The sequence below is a fragment of the Choloepus didactylus genome, chromosome 22 (genome assembly GCF_015220235.1).
Source record: "Choloepus didactylus isolate mChoDid1 chromosome 22, mChoDid1.pri, whole genome shotgun sequence".
Taxonomy (NCBI): domain Eukaryota; kingdom Metazoa; phylum Chordata; class Mammalia; order Pilosa; family Megalonychidae; genus Choloepus; species Choloepus didactylus.
Window position 1 is genome coordinate 19,005,140 of NC_051328.1, and position 14,587 is coordinate 19,019,726.

At 37.4% G+C, this 14,587-nt stretch overlaps 1 pseudogene; it reads left to right on the forward strand.

The window, feature by feature from the left end:
• The first annotated feature begins 13,018 nt into the window (after positions 1 to 13,018).
• LOC119518395 lies at positions 13,019 to 14,099 on the forward strand (annotated as a pseudogene).
• Positions 14,100 to 14,587: the final 488 nt, after the last annotated feature.

Genomic DNA, 14,587 nt, shown 5'->3' on the forward strand with positions numbered 1-14,587 from the left:
ACAGTGAGTATGTGTGTGTATTTATGTGTGCATCTACATGCACACACATGAGTATATGCACATGTATGATTGATTATTTTCTTGTGCCACCTGATTTCATGGGAGTCCTCATTGCACAGACCTTTGTAATTGAGCAGTAGAACATGGCCCATCACTTATATACCTTTTTCATACTTTAATTAGTCTCAGTTTAATTCCATGATGTCCCAAGTTAATAAATGAAAAAAGAATATTTAGAGTGATGGTACTTAAAAAACGTATATTAATTATGATGCTCTAAATAAAGGCTCTATTTATTTGGAGACAAGATTTTAAAAATTGTTTCCTTATCATGGAAAGACAGCAAAATTATCAGTATTATGTGGAATTATGCTCCAAGGTTACCTTGCATTGTGTCAACCCTTCCCCTAGTAACCACTCTGCTTCCATTCCCCCAATATTGGCCTCTAGTGACTATCAAAATGATAAAAGAAAAGATCATAAAGGAACGAGGGTACTGTGCTAGGTTTGGGTGTCAGGGAGTTTTAAGTTAGTAAGTTGTCTTGAGAAATAAAACTTACAGATCTTATTTAAAATTGAACAACTCAGATTTCACTTTCTATAAGCAGTGTATCGTGTTTGTTATGCCACTTATTGAGCACGTGCCCTCAGGAAACTTATGAGACTCTCTGTGGCTCAGATTCCTCATCTGTGAAATGAGGATGAAATAAAAGCCAGCATTTATGTTGTGAGGAAGAGAAGAGTACAAATATGTGAACATGCTATAAATACTGTCTGACTTTAGCAGGCAAAACAGAAGTGTTCGCTATTATCACTTTTTGTATTGTATTTCTTATTGGAGATCTTCATAATTTAAAAAACATCATCACCATACACCAAAAATTCCTACTAAAACATGGTAGTAATCTTTGTGTGAGTGTGAAAAAGTCCACTATTCATAGATACTGACTTCTGGAACTTAATGTTCCGGAATAATGTTCGCTATTATCACTTTTTGTATTGTATTTCTTATTTGGAGATCTTCATAATTTAAAAAATATCATCACCATACACCAAAACTTCCTACTAAAACATGGTAGTTATCTTTGTGTGAGTGTGAAAAAGTCCACTATTCATAGATACTGACTTCCAGAACTTAATGTTCTTTCTTCTCACATATAACTTAAGTTATATAAATATTGCAGAATAATCAATAAAATACATTAAATTCCACATGTTAAAATATCCCTTAATCCTCCTCAGTCTTGAAATATCCTGTGAATATCTTTTTATCAACCCTTCTTTCACAATAGTATGTGTTGGAACATGTACATTTTATAATTTAAAATTCCACTAAAACTTGACCTTCAATACTTGCATAGCATTAACCTTTGAATAGCAAATTAAAGAGACATCTGGAAGCATGAAACAGTAATATTCACTCAAAAGTACAAATTATGTAGCATACAACATATCTTGGAAGAACTAAAATTGCTAAAAGCTACATATTTAATTATGCATGACCTGAATACTTTTGGAACAAATTTAATGTGTTCGAATAAGCACTGTTTCAAAAGGGTACTTTGGAACAGAAATGTAAACTGACATCCCCTTTTGTGACTTACTTTCTTACTCAATAGAATTTTACTTCTAAAAAGGAACATGAAAAAGATCCACTTAGTAGGTCACTGTTATTGGAAAAAAATGCAAATGAACAACTGAACTTCACTGCACAAATCAAGCTGCCTATTCTCTTGGGCATTATTCAGTGCTTGGTTTAATATTTTCCTAACATTATCAGAGTTTTTCCAATTAAATATTAATATTTTTTCTCAAAGAGGAAGATAAATTTATTATCCAAAATAGGTTGTAGAAGGGAGGGGTAGTGATCTGTGTCAGCAGTAAGCATGAGGTACTGAAGAGAGAGGTTCATTAAGGAACACATACTGAGCCTTCTTTCTCTCATACTCCAGAGTCACACATAGTAGCTCCTGTTTTTGTGGTGGAATTAAAGAAAAAGTCAATGTCATCTCCAAGTGATTGACTATACTAGGCAAGGGAGTCCTCAGCCATAATGTCAAGACACGAGAAGGTTATGGAGGCAGTACAACATCCAAATGTTATGTCTATATTTAAAACAATAAGCAAAACAAATACAACAACAAAAATCTATAGGCCTATTAGACATTGTTGCATCTCATTTTGCCCGACCATATAGAGTTGCCACATGAAAAAAACCTATTGATCTCAAATTATATAATGCCTATGGCATTTGAATCCGAGATCTAGCACCCAAATGTTCTCCTGCAGGACAGAAACAATTATTTGTGAAGCTGCTGAGAGTGTTCATAGCTGACAAATCTCAGCTACTTCCCTTTTTGGGATGTGACATTGGCTGAAATGAGCTGCATTGACCAATGTCATGCCCTCTACCTGACGACATCATGAATCAATTTACTGGTCCAGGACTGGTATGAAGTCCTGGACCCATTGCCCTAATTGAGAACAACTCTGAAAATCCATTCTAGCACCAGAGGGTCCTGTAAAAATGGCAGAAGTCTTTGATGAGACTGCTTTGCAGGTCAACATCTCCCTCTGCTTAATCCAACTTTACTCCTCCAACAAGGTCAATCCTGAGAGTACTTTCCAGTAAGCCTCTTGCATTAAAGTCTCCATTTGAAAGTCTGCTTTTTGGAATACCCAACTTGTGATATCTACCATTCCTGTTGCCTAACCCTGTGACTTTGAATTTTAGACTCTTATTTGAAACAGCTGTAACTTTTCTCTGTCTATGGTGTCTGAACCCACAGAGCCTGCCTCCCTGGATTGCATCTCAGTTTGGCTTCCTAAACTATGTCAGACTGAGCTGCTCTCCAGCTGAAGTTTGTAAGTCAGGATAGGCGAGGTTACTCTGAATAACAAAAGAACTCCCAAACCCCTGTGGCTCAGGACTGTGAATTTTATTGCACAATTACACAATTGTTTTGATACAGAGTGGTGTTATGGTCTCCTGTAATTCTCCTGCAACTCTTTATTCAGGTATCTGAGCTGCCTCCATCTTATAGTTATGAACTCTGCACCACAGCCCTTATGAAGTTGCTCAGAGTAAGAGAAGAGATGGAGGAGGTAAGCTTCTTCTAAACAGTCTTTATTCCAAAGTGATTCTCATCGTTTTTGCTAATAGCCCATAAATCAGAACTGATTATATGGCCCAAACACAACTTCATGGGAAGCTGTAAAATGTAGAGAAGCACATGAATAACTGGTGAGCAATAAACAAGGCTATGATCCCCACCCAGCACTTCACATTTCCCTCTACCACATTTGCCCAAGTGAAGTTTAGATCTGTGTCTTATCCTGGGCTTGTGCCTATTCATTGTTTTGGAGTTCCCTCATTTACAGGAGTTTGAATGCCCCCTCTCTTTCCCAGGAGTCAGACCTCCCTCACCTGGGTGTTTAAAGCAGGCAAGGCTTTACTCCAGACTGGCCACTTCTATAGTTTCTTGCACTTCTTTCCTTATTTCAAGCTGCTTTTGTCTGGATGGTAAATTCTGGGCTGGGGGCATGCCAGAAAAGACTTTCCCAAGTCAGTCTTTCCCAGCCAAAACAGGCCTAGGGGCCCACAAAGGTGGCACAGACTGGTTCCAAAGTACCCTGGAGAGGGGATCTGGAAGAGTGCCTGGAATTTTTTCCGTGAATCACTATAGCCTAGCTACTTGACCTGCCCAGCGAATGCAGCCTTTCAACTAACTGTCCCTCTGAGTGGCCACAGTCGGAGCTGATCAAAAGCACTAATCAAAATCCATGATCAGAGATCGGCTGTGCCCACCCCTGTCCTTGAGGAAGAGGATTTTTATGCCCCTTTCTGTCACCATTAACCTGTCTAGGCACTGGAACCCTTGGTGGCCTGCCATGAGAGTGGGGGCTGGACACCAGTAAACACTTCACAGGGAGTGCAGTTTACTTATCTTTCACATAAATTACCAACCCCTTCCTCTGCTCTTCCCTGGATGCTGTACAGTGTCCTACTGGCCTCCAGACTTTCAAAATAGTTGTTTCAGACGGTTGTTGCCTATTTAATAGTTGTTCTTGTGGAAGGACTGAATTCTAGATCTTCCTACTCCACCACCTTCTCACCATCCTCTGGAGTCTGTATAAATGTTACTTTTATATTTCTCCTAAAGTGAATAGGATATTTGGTCCTGCTATGAATTTCTAAGGTATTCCATCTTTTCATTTTCATAAACTTTGTCATATTTTGTTATTAATCCTGTCTTTCTTACTTGTCCTACAAGTGGTAAGATGGCAGACTTTATGTTTGTCACATTAGCTACTAAACTCTAGATATTAACACAGTATTTACCATATGTTAAGAATAAATGAATGAATGAATTCTGTACATTACCTCATAGAAATTTCTCACTTCCATGCTGACAATCATCAGGAACTCCTGAACCACAGAGTAGAAAACAGTATTGCATAAGTGGGAAAATATGGGCTTTGGGGTTAGCCCTAATTTCAATATTGGCCCTCCCACTTATGAACTTTGTGACCTTAGACAAATCATTTAATGTCTTTCTTCTTCATCTGAAAAGAAGATTTGAAAAATTTACCTCACCGGATTATTGTATTAAATTAAGATAATACCTATAAAGAGATGACAAGTGCCTGGCATAGGCTGAAGTATCATTAATGTTAGCAATTATTATTATTCGAGGATGAGGCTATATTATGATAATTATAAAAAAAAAAGTCTTCCATTTCATCCTAAAATGCTTACAAATTTCTGCTGTCATTTCCCTTTTGTTTCTCTTTGCCTTAAGCATTTGCAGGAACAATTCAATTATAGTTTCCCATCAAGATAACATATCTTAGTGCTTTTAAAATTATATTAAAGTTAGACTTGTTAAAACAGTGAGAGAGGAAGTGACCATCTTTCCTATCGTTGGCAGAACCTGACATGTAGCATGGCTGATTCATCAACTGTGATTGACAGCATTAATGCATTTTTATTGTGGAGGCTGTAAAATTTTCATGTTTAAGTTCTGCAGACACTGAGATAGTTTTCAAGGTTTCCAGTGGAGTTGCATCATAAAGGTCATTGCCAGTTCAGAAAAATATTCATTATTTGTAATGAGCAGCAGTTAAGGAATGGTATCAGCTGTGTTGTACCCACAGGTGTGATCACTATTCCGAAGAAGTCTTCTCAGTTCTTTATATACACATAATAATGTAGAATTTTTATTAATGACTTTTTTCTCTTTTCAATTGTCACCATTTTTGTCCAACACAAGATCACTTTTTTTTGCCCCAGACATCTGCATTATTCAAACACACCTCCTTGCATTTCTACTCCCCTAATGCACTCCACTCACTCTATCAGATCTCTATTCAAAATGCAAGTCCCAGTATACCAATTTTATGCACAAAATAATTCACTGCCTACCCATTGCTCTTTTATAAAGCCTAAACTTCTTAACATGACCTATTAATCCTTTCATTATCCCTCAGGTACCTCTACAACTTCAAATCTAATAGCCCACTTATCCCTGCCTTTTAGTTCCAGTGACATGCATAGGGTCTTTCAGCTGCCTTAGAAGCTTTATCCAAGATCTTTTCTTTGATACACAGCTTACTTCACTACCCACCTTTGCCTAGTTAACTCCTTCTCATCTTTTAGGTGCCAGATAAAACATTCCTTTCACACAGAAACTTTCCCTAGGCCTCCAGTCTATGTCAGATGCTTTTGTTATATATTCTCACACATAACATACTTTTCCTTCAAAATAGTTTTCTTAATGATTATAAACTAACATCTGCATTTATTAATCAGAGGTTAACTTCCAGGAAGGAAGGGACATGCTTTTAATTGTGTTCCCAGCTTCTACTAGAACCTGGAACATGACCTAAAATAATTCTAGGAAGGGTGTAATTGTAAAACATCAAGAAATCAAAATTGAGGTGTAATAGTAATTTAGAGAATATAAATACTAATATTAATACTGATAGTATTAACTATCATTTATCAAAAGAAAAATAACAGAAGAAGAAAGAGAAAGTAACAGAAGAAATATTTTAAGTAATAATGGTTAAGAATTTTCCAAAATAAGTGACAGATACCAACCACAGATACATGAAGCTTTGAGAACACCAAGCAGGGTAAATGCAAAGGAATCTACACCCAGGCATATTATTTTCAAACTTCAGAAAATCAAAGACTGAAAGAAAATCTTAAAAGAAGCCAGAGGGTAGTAAGACCTTACCTAAAGAGGAACAAGGATGAGAATTATGCAAGACGTCGCTTCAAAAACCATTCAAAAAAGAAGAAACTAGGATGGGATATTTAAAGTGTTGAAAGAAAAAAAACATTGCAACCTAGAACTCTGTATCCAGAAAAATTGTCCTTGAGAAGTAAAGATCTTTCCACAGAAACAAGAAAATGAGGGAATTTGTCACCATAGACCTGTGTTGCAAGAAACATTGAAAGAAGTTCTTGAGAGAGAAGGAATATTATCATTAGAAACCCAGATCTAAATAAAGAAAGGAAGAGTTAGAGAAGAATTAATGAAGATAAAATACAATATTATATTTTTCTCATTGTCAGATGATCTAACAGATAATGTTTTGTTCAAAATAATAATAGAAAAAATATATTGGATGATTATAACTTATGTATAAGTGAAATGAATGACATCAAGGGATAGAGGAATTGAGATTACTCTGTTATAAGGTACCTTCACTACCCAAGAAGTAGTATACTATTATTTGAAAATGAAATTAGGTTAGCTTTCAATAAATATTTAAAATTCTAGGGCAACCACTAAAAGGATTCTACAAAGAAGTAAAGCTGATATGCTTAGAGGAAAGAAACTGAAATCAAATTAAAAACTCAGTTGAAACCAGGCAAGACTGAAAAAGAGTGTAAGACAAGAAGAGAGAGAGTGAATGTGCAGGCAGGCAGGCAAGAAGGAAGGAAGGAAGAAAAAACAAGGACAAGGTATAGAAAACAGTTGCAAATATGGTAAATATTAATTCAGTCGTATCATAATCTCTTTAAATATGAATGGCCTAAATACACTAATTAAAAGACAGAAACTACTGGAGTGGATTAAAAAAAAAAAAAGAACAAGACCCGACAATATGTTGTCTAAAATAAATAAGACCCTGTTTAAATATAAAAGCATGAGTGGATTGAAACTAAAATGATGGAGAAAGATATACCAGGCTAAAACTAATCAAAAGGAGTAGCTATATTAATTCTAGACAAAGTAGATTTCCAAGCAAGGAAAATTATCAGGAATAAAAAGGAGCATCACACAGTGATAAAGGAGTAAATTCTCCAAAAAGATACAACAATCCTTAGTGTGTATGTGCCTATCATTTACCAAAAGTCTTCTATGTCTACTTACAATGCTAATTAGATTGAGAAGTTGGGCCAAAACCATGGGCACAGGCTGAATAAACCCAGAAGTCTCATTTGTGATTGTATCTGAGGTAAGATGGGTGTTGGGGATTGAATCATATCCCTCACAGAAGATACATTCAAGTCCTCATTTGTGTTCCCATGAGCATGAACCCATTTGTAAGTAGAATCTATAAAGATATTTAGTTAAGGTATGGCCAAATTGAATCATAGGAGCCTTAATCTATATGACTGGAGTCCTTGTATGACAGAAGACATTCAGACACAGTTATTCAGTAGAAACCAGAAGTAGGAGAAGCCAGAAGGAAGGAGCCAAAGAATGATGCTGATCACCATGTGGCAAGCCAGCACCAGAACACTATAGATCCTGGGAGGAAGCTTGACCTATTGAGTCCTGATTTTGGACTTCTAGCCTTCAAAGCCATGAGACAATAAATTTTTGTTGTTTAAGCCAACCCATTCTGTGATATTTGTGTATTAGTAGCCCTGGGAATTTTAAGACAATTGGATATAATATAATCATAATGGGGAATTTTGAGGAAACAATGGAAGCAATAATAAGTGATATTCTGAGAGTCTGACCATTGTAGGTGGGATTTATATGCCTAAATTAGGGTTCATTTGTAGCTACAGTTCTTATGTTAATCAGAAATTAGAAGCATTGATTGAGATAAGAGCCACAGCCAGTGAACCAGTCATACTTGGCATTGAAGAGAGGGAGGGAAAACTTGGAGGTACAGGTAATTTCTGTTTCCAAGGGATATCCCAGATCATGATTGTGACAGCCCCTGTGATTCATAGTGGGCTAACAGACACACATGTAATTAAATTGTTTTAAGAACAAATACATTAGATGATTTAATTTTGGTTCGGGAAATGACATGACTTATGCGGGAAAGACAAAGGGTAGAGCACGATGAGGTGGAGAGAATTTCAGACACTTTTTTGAGGGTGCTTTATGCAAAAACATATATAATTTAATCCTTCCAATAGCCTTAGCTCCAATTCCTTCCTTTTCAATTTAATTATGAGCAAACAGGTTCTCAGAAATGTTCTAATGAAAGCCATACAGCTTGTATAACTAGAATGAAAGTGTATTACAGAAAAGATGGAATTAAAATCAAGGTTTCTCTGACTGCAAGGCTCGAATGTTTCTACACTGTGCTAAACTGCAAGAGAACAATTTGTAGTGAGACAGAACCTCTCTTCATTTCTCTATGTGTATGAATAGTCATATGCGTAGGTACAGATGTAGGTATAGATATAGGTATAGGTATTAATATGTGCACAGAGAGAAATGGTATAGATTAGATATAGATAGAAGTGTAGGTATAGAAATAGATATAAGTATATATAGAAACATATCAGTAATGTTGGCTCATAATTAATTTTCTATATTCTGTTTTTCTTCTTTATAATTCTATGAATACTGAAGGAGTTACTATTAAATAATGAATATTCAGTCTGTTCTCATTATACTCTAGGCCTGTGGTTGGACATTTAATATGAAGATTTATCTGTTTGTGGTTCAATGTGATTCTGACACTAAGTCTCATGGTGTAACATTTCCTGGTGTCACTTTTATATGCTGAAGTTATAAATACAAAGTATGAGACATTCATGTATAACTAGAAAGTACTAAATCTGCCATTTGACTAAAGTACATTGGATGGTACTATAATTTTGATCCCTTGGAAATAATTTTTATGTTTTAGGCATAGTGAGATTTAACTAGTATACAAAATTGAACTTATGGAAACACATGTCAAAATTAAAGAAGCCCATATGTAAAGATAAATGTTATAGAGCAAGAAATAAAGAAATAAATACTTAGACATAATCTGGTTAATTTCTCTTTATGTCTTTGGTATTCTCTATGACAACGTGTTTGAACCAAATTTATTTTTAACAAATTTGTCCAAAAATCATTTAAACTCATACAGATGCTTAAGAAACTGAATTCCTGAATCCACTCTCTCTTGGCTCTGTGATCATGATGAGATACTTAATAACTATATGCCAAGGGGATGATGGGATCAATGAGGTAAAATGTGCCAAAGGATAAATATTAGCTTTTGCATTGATGTAAAAATTATATATTAAGAATTATAAAAATACAGGTGCATGCATCTAGTTTGAGGGGGATAGTTAGTGGTGCTCTTGGAGAGAAAGTCTTTCTTGTTTCAGAAAAGAATAAATGGTAGAGCAAATTTTAGATTCTTTGAAACTGTGATTCCCAGAATGCAAGAGGTGGAGCATACTCTTCTCTATGAAAATATTCCAGCTGATGGATGGTGGTTATTTACCTGAATTTCATTTTATGAGAAACGTAACTAAGTTGAAGCACATTCAGATTAAAATGATAACAAATGGGACTTTTTTATTATTTTTTTTTTTAGGAAGATAGTGGAATAGGATAGGCAGAGCTCATTCCTCCACCAGGGAACAACTAGATGAAAGGCAGAAAAAACTGGGATAGCAGTTCCAGGGTACAGGAGGCCAGAGAGGGACTTCTACATTATATAGGGAGGATCTGGATCAAAAAGCAGTGAGACTATGACTGGGAATCTGACTACACCTGAGGCTGACTGCTGTGCACCATCTGGATTGGCAGCAGAGGACCAGAACATTCCCACTTCTGCTGCCAGCTAGGGAGCTCATCCCTCTCAGTGCCACAGCCAAGTTCCTGCATGGGAACCCGGGAGCCAGCAGACTAATTTTATCCACACACAGAGAACTTGTGGTGGTGTCCAGTGCCCTACCCCCATCCATGAGGCAGGCTATTGTGTGTGCCTGGTTTTGGGGAAGACTGGGAGGCTGTCCCCTTGGGAGGAGGGAGATGCAGAGCAGAGCAGATCTGACCATTGGCTGGTGAGAGATACTCTGGGTCCCACTGCCTCCATTCTTCTCCATGGAAGCCTGGATCACTCACTACATGCATAGGTGGAGAGGTGGGGACAAGGGAAGGAGCCACACCCAGCACCAGGGGTCCTTCCTGCACCCCTAAGGCCCAGGGGTGCACACCAGCCTGGGTCTTGCAGGCTGGTGAAAAGCAGAGCACTCCGCAGCTGGGGAAGTTGAACCTCTCAATCCCTCAACCCAGGGTCATTCTGTGTGGGAGCCTGGAAATCAGCAGATCCAATGTACCCACAAGTGGGGGTCTCTGCCGAGGTGCATGGCACCCATCCCCCTCCCCCAGAGCTGGCAGCTTCCAGTATGAGTGGAAATCTGCAGTTTTGACTGGAGTGTTGCCTGGTTGGGTTCCTGCCCAGTGGGCTGCTGCAGTTGTGGAGAGTTGGGGTTGTGGGGAGGAGGTAGCCCAAGAGTGCCATCTACTTGGAAGACAGGGAAAGTGCACACTGTCAAACTGCTTTTCTGCCCAGCCTATAACAGGCTTGCAAAAAGGATTGCACCACCTGTGTGAGGCCCCAGCTTTGGTTTGGTTGGGAATTACTGACAAACCAAGTGCCAAAGGAGTCCTTCAACATAGACCCAAGCAACTACAAAATCTTAGATGAGTGAGGGAAATCAACTTTCAAAATAACCTTATCAAGATAATCAAATGCTGAGAAACCAACAAAAAATCACAAAACACATGAAGATACAAGAAGATATGGCCAAGCCAAATGACCAAATTAAAAAGCTGGAGGAGACCAAGAATTTGGAACAACTAATCATAGATGTTCAAACAAATCTCCTAAATAACTTCAGTGGGTTGGCTAAAGATGTAAAGGATATCAAGAAGACACTAGAAGAGCATAAAGAAGAATTTGAAAGATTAAATAGAAAAATTGCAGATCTTACAGAAATTAAAGATACTGTGGATCAAATTAATACAGGAGACACACAACAGCAGATTTGAAGAGGCAGAAGAAAGAATAAGCAAACTAGAGGACAGAATAACTGAATTTAAATGCACAAAAGAATGAATGTTGGAAAAGATGGAAAAATTGAATTAGATCTCAGGGAAATGAGTGACAACATGAAGAACAGAAATATAAGAATCATTGGTGTCCCAGAAGGAGAAGAGAAGAGTAAAGGCTAGGAAGATTATTTGAGGAGATAATTGGGGAAAACGTCTCAACCCTTATGAAATACATAAATATGCAAAATGAAGAAACCTAACAAACTCCAAATAGAATGAATTCTAATAGACCAAATCCAAGACGCATACTAATCAGCTTGTCAAATGCTGATGAGGAGAGAGTCCTGAAGGCAGCAAGAGAGAAGTGATTCACCAATGTAAGGGGAGCCACATAAGATAATAGCTGACTACAAATGGGCAACTTGAAGGTGAGAAGGCAGTGGTAAAATATATTTAAGATTCTAAAAGAGAAAAATTGCCAGCCAAGAATTCTTTATCCAGCAAAGCTGTCCTTCAAAAGTAAGGGAGAGTTTAAAATTTTCAGGATAAAGAAATGCTGAGAGAAATTTTTAACGAGACCTGCCCTGCAAGAAATACTAAACAGAGCTCTGTCAGCTGAAGAGGAAAAAAAAAAAAAAAAAGCCAGGAGAGAGAGGTCTGGAGGAGGGCACAGAATTGAACAGTATTATTAAGGGTAACTTAAAGGATGAAAAGAGAAAGAGAAAAAAATAGATCTGACAAATAAAAGCCAAAGGATAAGATGGTTTAATCAAGAACTGCTTTTACAGCATAACTTTGAATTTTAACAGATTAAACTCCCCAATTAAAAGACCCACATTGGCAGAATGGATTTAAAAATATGATCCGTCTGTATGTTGTTTACAAGAGACTCATCTTAGACCCCAAGATACAAATAAGTTGAAAGTGAAAGGATGGAAAAAGATACTCCATGCAAGTAGCAACCAAAAGAAAGCAGGGGTAGCAATACTAATATCAGACAAAGTAGGCTTTAAAAGCCAGGATAGATCATATGCTGGGGCACAAAATAGGTTTTAATAATTTTAAAAAGACAAATTATTCAAAGTGCATTTTCTGACCATAAGGGAATGAAGCTGGAAATCAATAACCACCAAAGAACCAGAACTTTCACAAATGTATGAAGGTTAAACAACGTGCTCTTAAATTATCAGTGGGACAAAGAAGAAATTGCAAGAGAAATCAGAAAGTATCTGAAGATGAATGCAAATGAGAATACAACGTATCAAAATCTATGGTTTGCAGCAAAGGTGGTGCTGAGAGGGAAATTTATAGCTCTAAATGCCTACATTAGAAAGGAAGAAATAGCTAAAGCCAAAGACATAACTGAACAACTGAAGAAACTAGAGGAAGAGCAGCAAACTAACCCTAAACCAAGTAGAAGCAAAGAAATAACAAAGATTAATGCAGAAATAAATGAATTGGAAAACAACAACAACAACAAAAAACAATAGAAAGAATCAATAAACCAAAAGCTGGTTCTTTGAGAAGATCAAGCAGATTGAAAGACCCTTAGCTAGACTGACAAAGTCAAAAAGAGGAGCCACTGCAGCACTACCACTGGGGAGGAACAGCCACTGCTGCCCTGGGCTGAGCCCTTAGGGAGGAGCAGACAGGAAGATGGTGGACGATCCCAATGCTGCCGAAAGGAACATGGAGATCTGGAAGACCAAGAAGCTCATCAAGAGCTTGGTGGCAGCCCGTGGGTAAGCACCATGTCCAACCCCTGTGTCCTCATGGTTTCCAGATCCCTCAGGATGGCCGCCACCGAGTACATGGCCAGATTAGGAGAACCAGGTGCTATCGGCAACTCCCACCTTCTGGATCTCTGGGCTCTTACAGTACTACTTTTGGATGATAGCAAGTGTGGCTTCATTGTAATAGAAGGTAGTGGTGCACTTTTTGGCACACGCTAAGGAAACACAAGAGAATTCCTGCTCAAATTCACTGTGGATCTCCCAAAGAAACACAGTAGAGAAGGTCAGTCTGCCTTGTGTTTTGCCTGTTTAAAAATGGAAAAACAATGATGTTTGGAAAGTAACTGAGACTGCTGTGCAGCTGTTTATTTCTGGGGACAAAGTGAATGTGGCTGGTCTCATTTTAGCTGGATCAGCTGACTTTAAAAGTGAACTGAGGCATCCTGATATATTTGATTAGAGGTTGCAATCAAAAGTTTTAGAATTAGTTGATATCTCCTATGGTGGTGAAAATGGATTCATCCAAGCTATTGAGTTATCTACTGAAGTTCTCTCCAATGTGAAATTTATTCAAGAGAAGAAATTAATAGGATGATATTTTGATGAAATCAGCCAGAACATGGGCAAGTACTATTTTGGAGTTGAAGATACACTAAAGGCTTTGGATTGGGAGCTGTAGAGATTCTAACAGTCTATGAAGTTCTGGATATAATGACATTCGTTCTTCATTGCCAGGGCAGAAGAGGAGAAAATTCTCTATCTAACTCCAGAACAAGAGAAGAATAAAGCCTATTTCACAGACAAAGAGACAGCTGATTAAGAGCATGCCCCTGCTGGAATGGTTTGCTAACTATAAAAATTCAGAGCTATGTTGGAAATTGTCACAGATAAGTCACAAGAAGGATCCCAGTTTGTGAAAGGATTTGGTGGAATTGGAGTTATATTGCGGTACTGAGTAGATTTCCAGAGAATGGAATACCAAGGAGGAGCTGGTGAATTTTTTGACCTTAATGATACTAGGTGGTTGACTTGGGTCCAGCAAACTGCCTCACCCTCCAGCATACCTGTGGTGGAATCCAAAAAGATCCCTGTCTTATAATTGCATTGTTTCCAGAACTTAATCCATGAGCATTGGATAGTGAAAATAAAACCAAAATAAAACTAGACCCAACCCTACACTTTGGTTTGTCGTGATGTCAGTGTAGTAGCCTATGACTAAATTCCTAAATGCCACTTGGGACTAATTTTAAAAAGAATCCCAGTTTTTCCTTTTACTCTATAGTGAAATTGCTTTTATTTTATGGAAAAAAAATGATTTTTTTTAACCTTCATACATAGAAGCAAAAATACTTTGCTGAAAAACCTTCAAAAGTTAATAGAAGTGAGATCATAAAAAAAGTCAAAAAGAGAGAAGTTGCAAATAAACAAAATCAGAAATGAGAGGGAGATCATTACCATGGACCCAGAAGAAATAAAAAAGAAAAAAATCAGAAGAGGATACAATGAACAACTGTATGCCAACAAACTAGACAAATTAGATGAAATGGACAATTTCCTAGAAACACACCAACAACCTGTACTGACTCA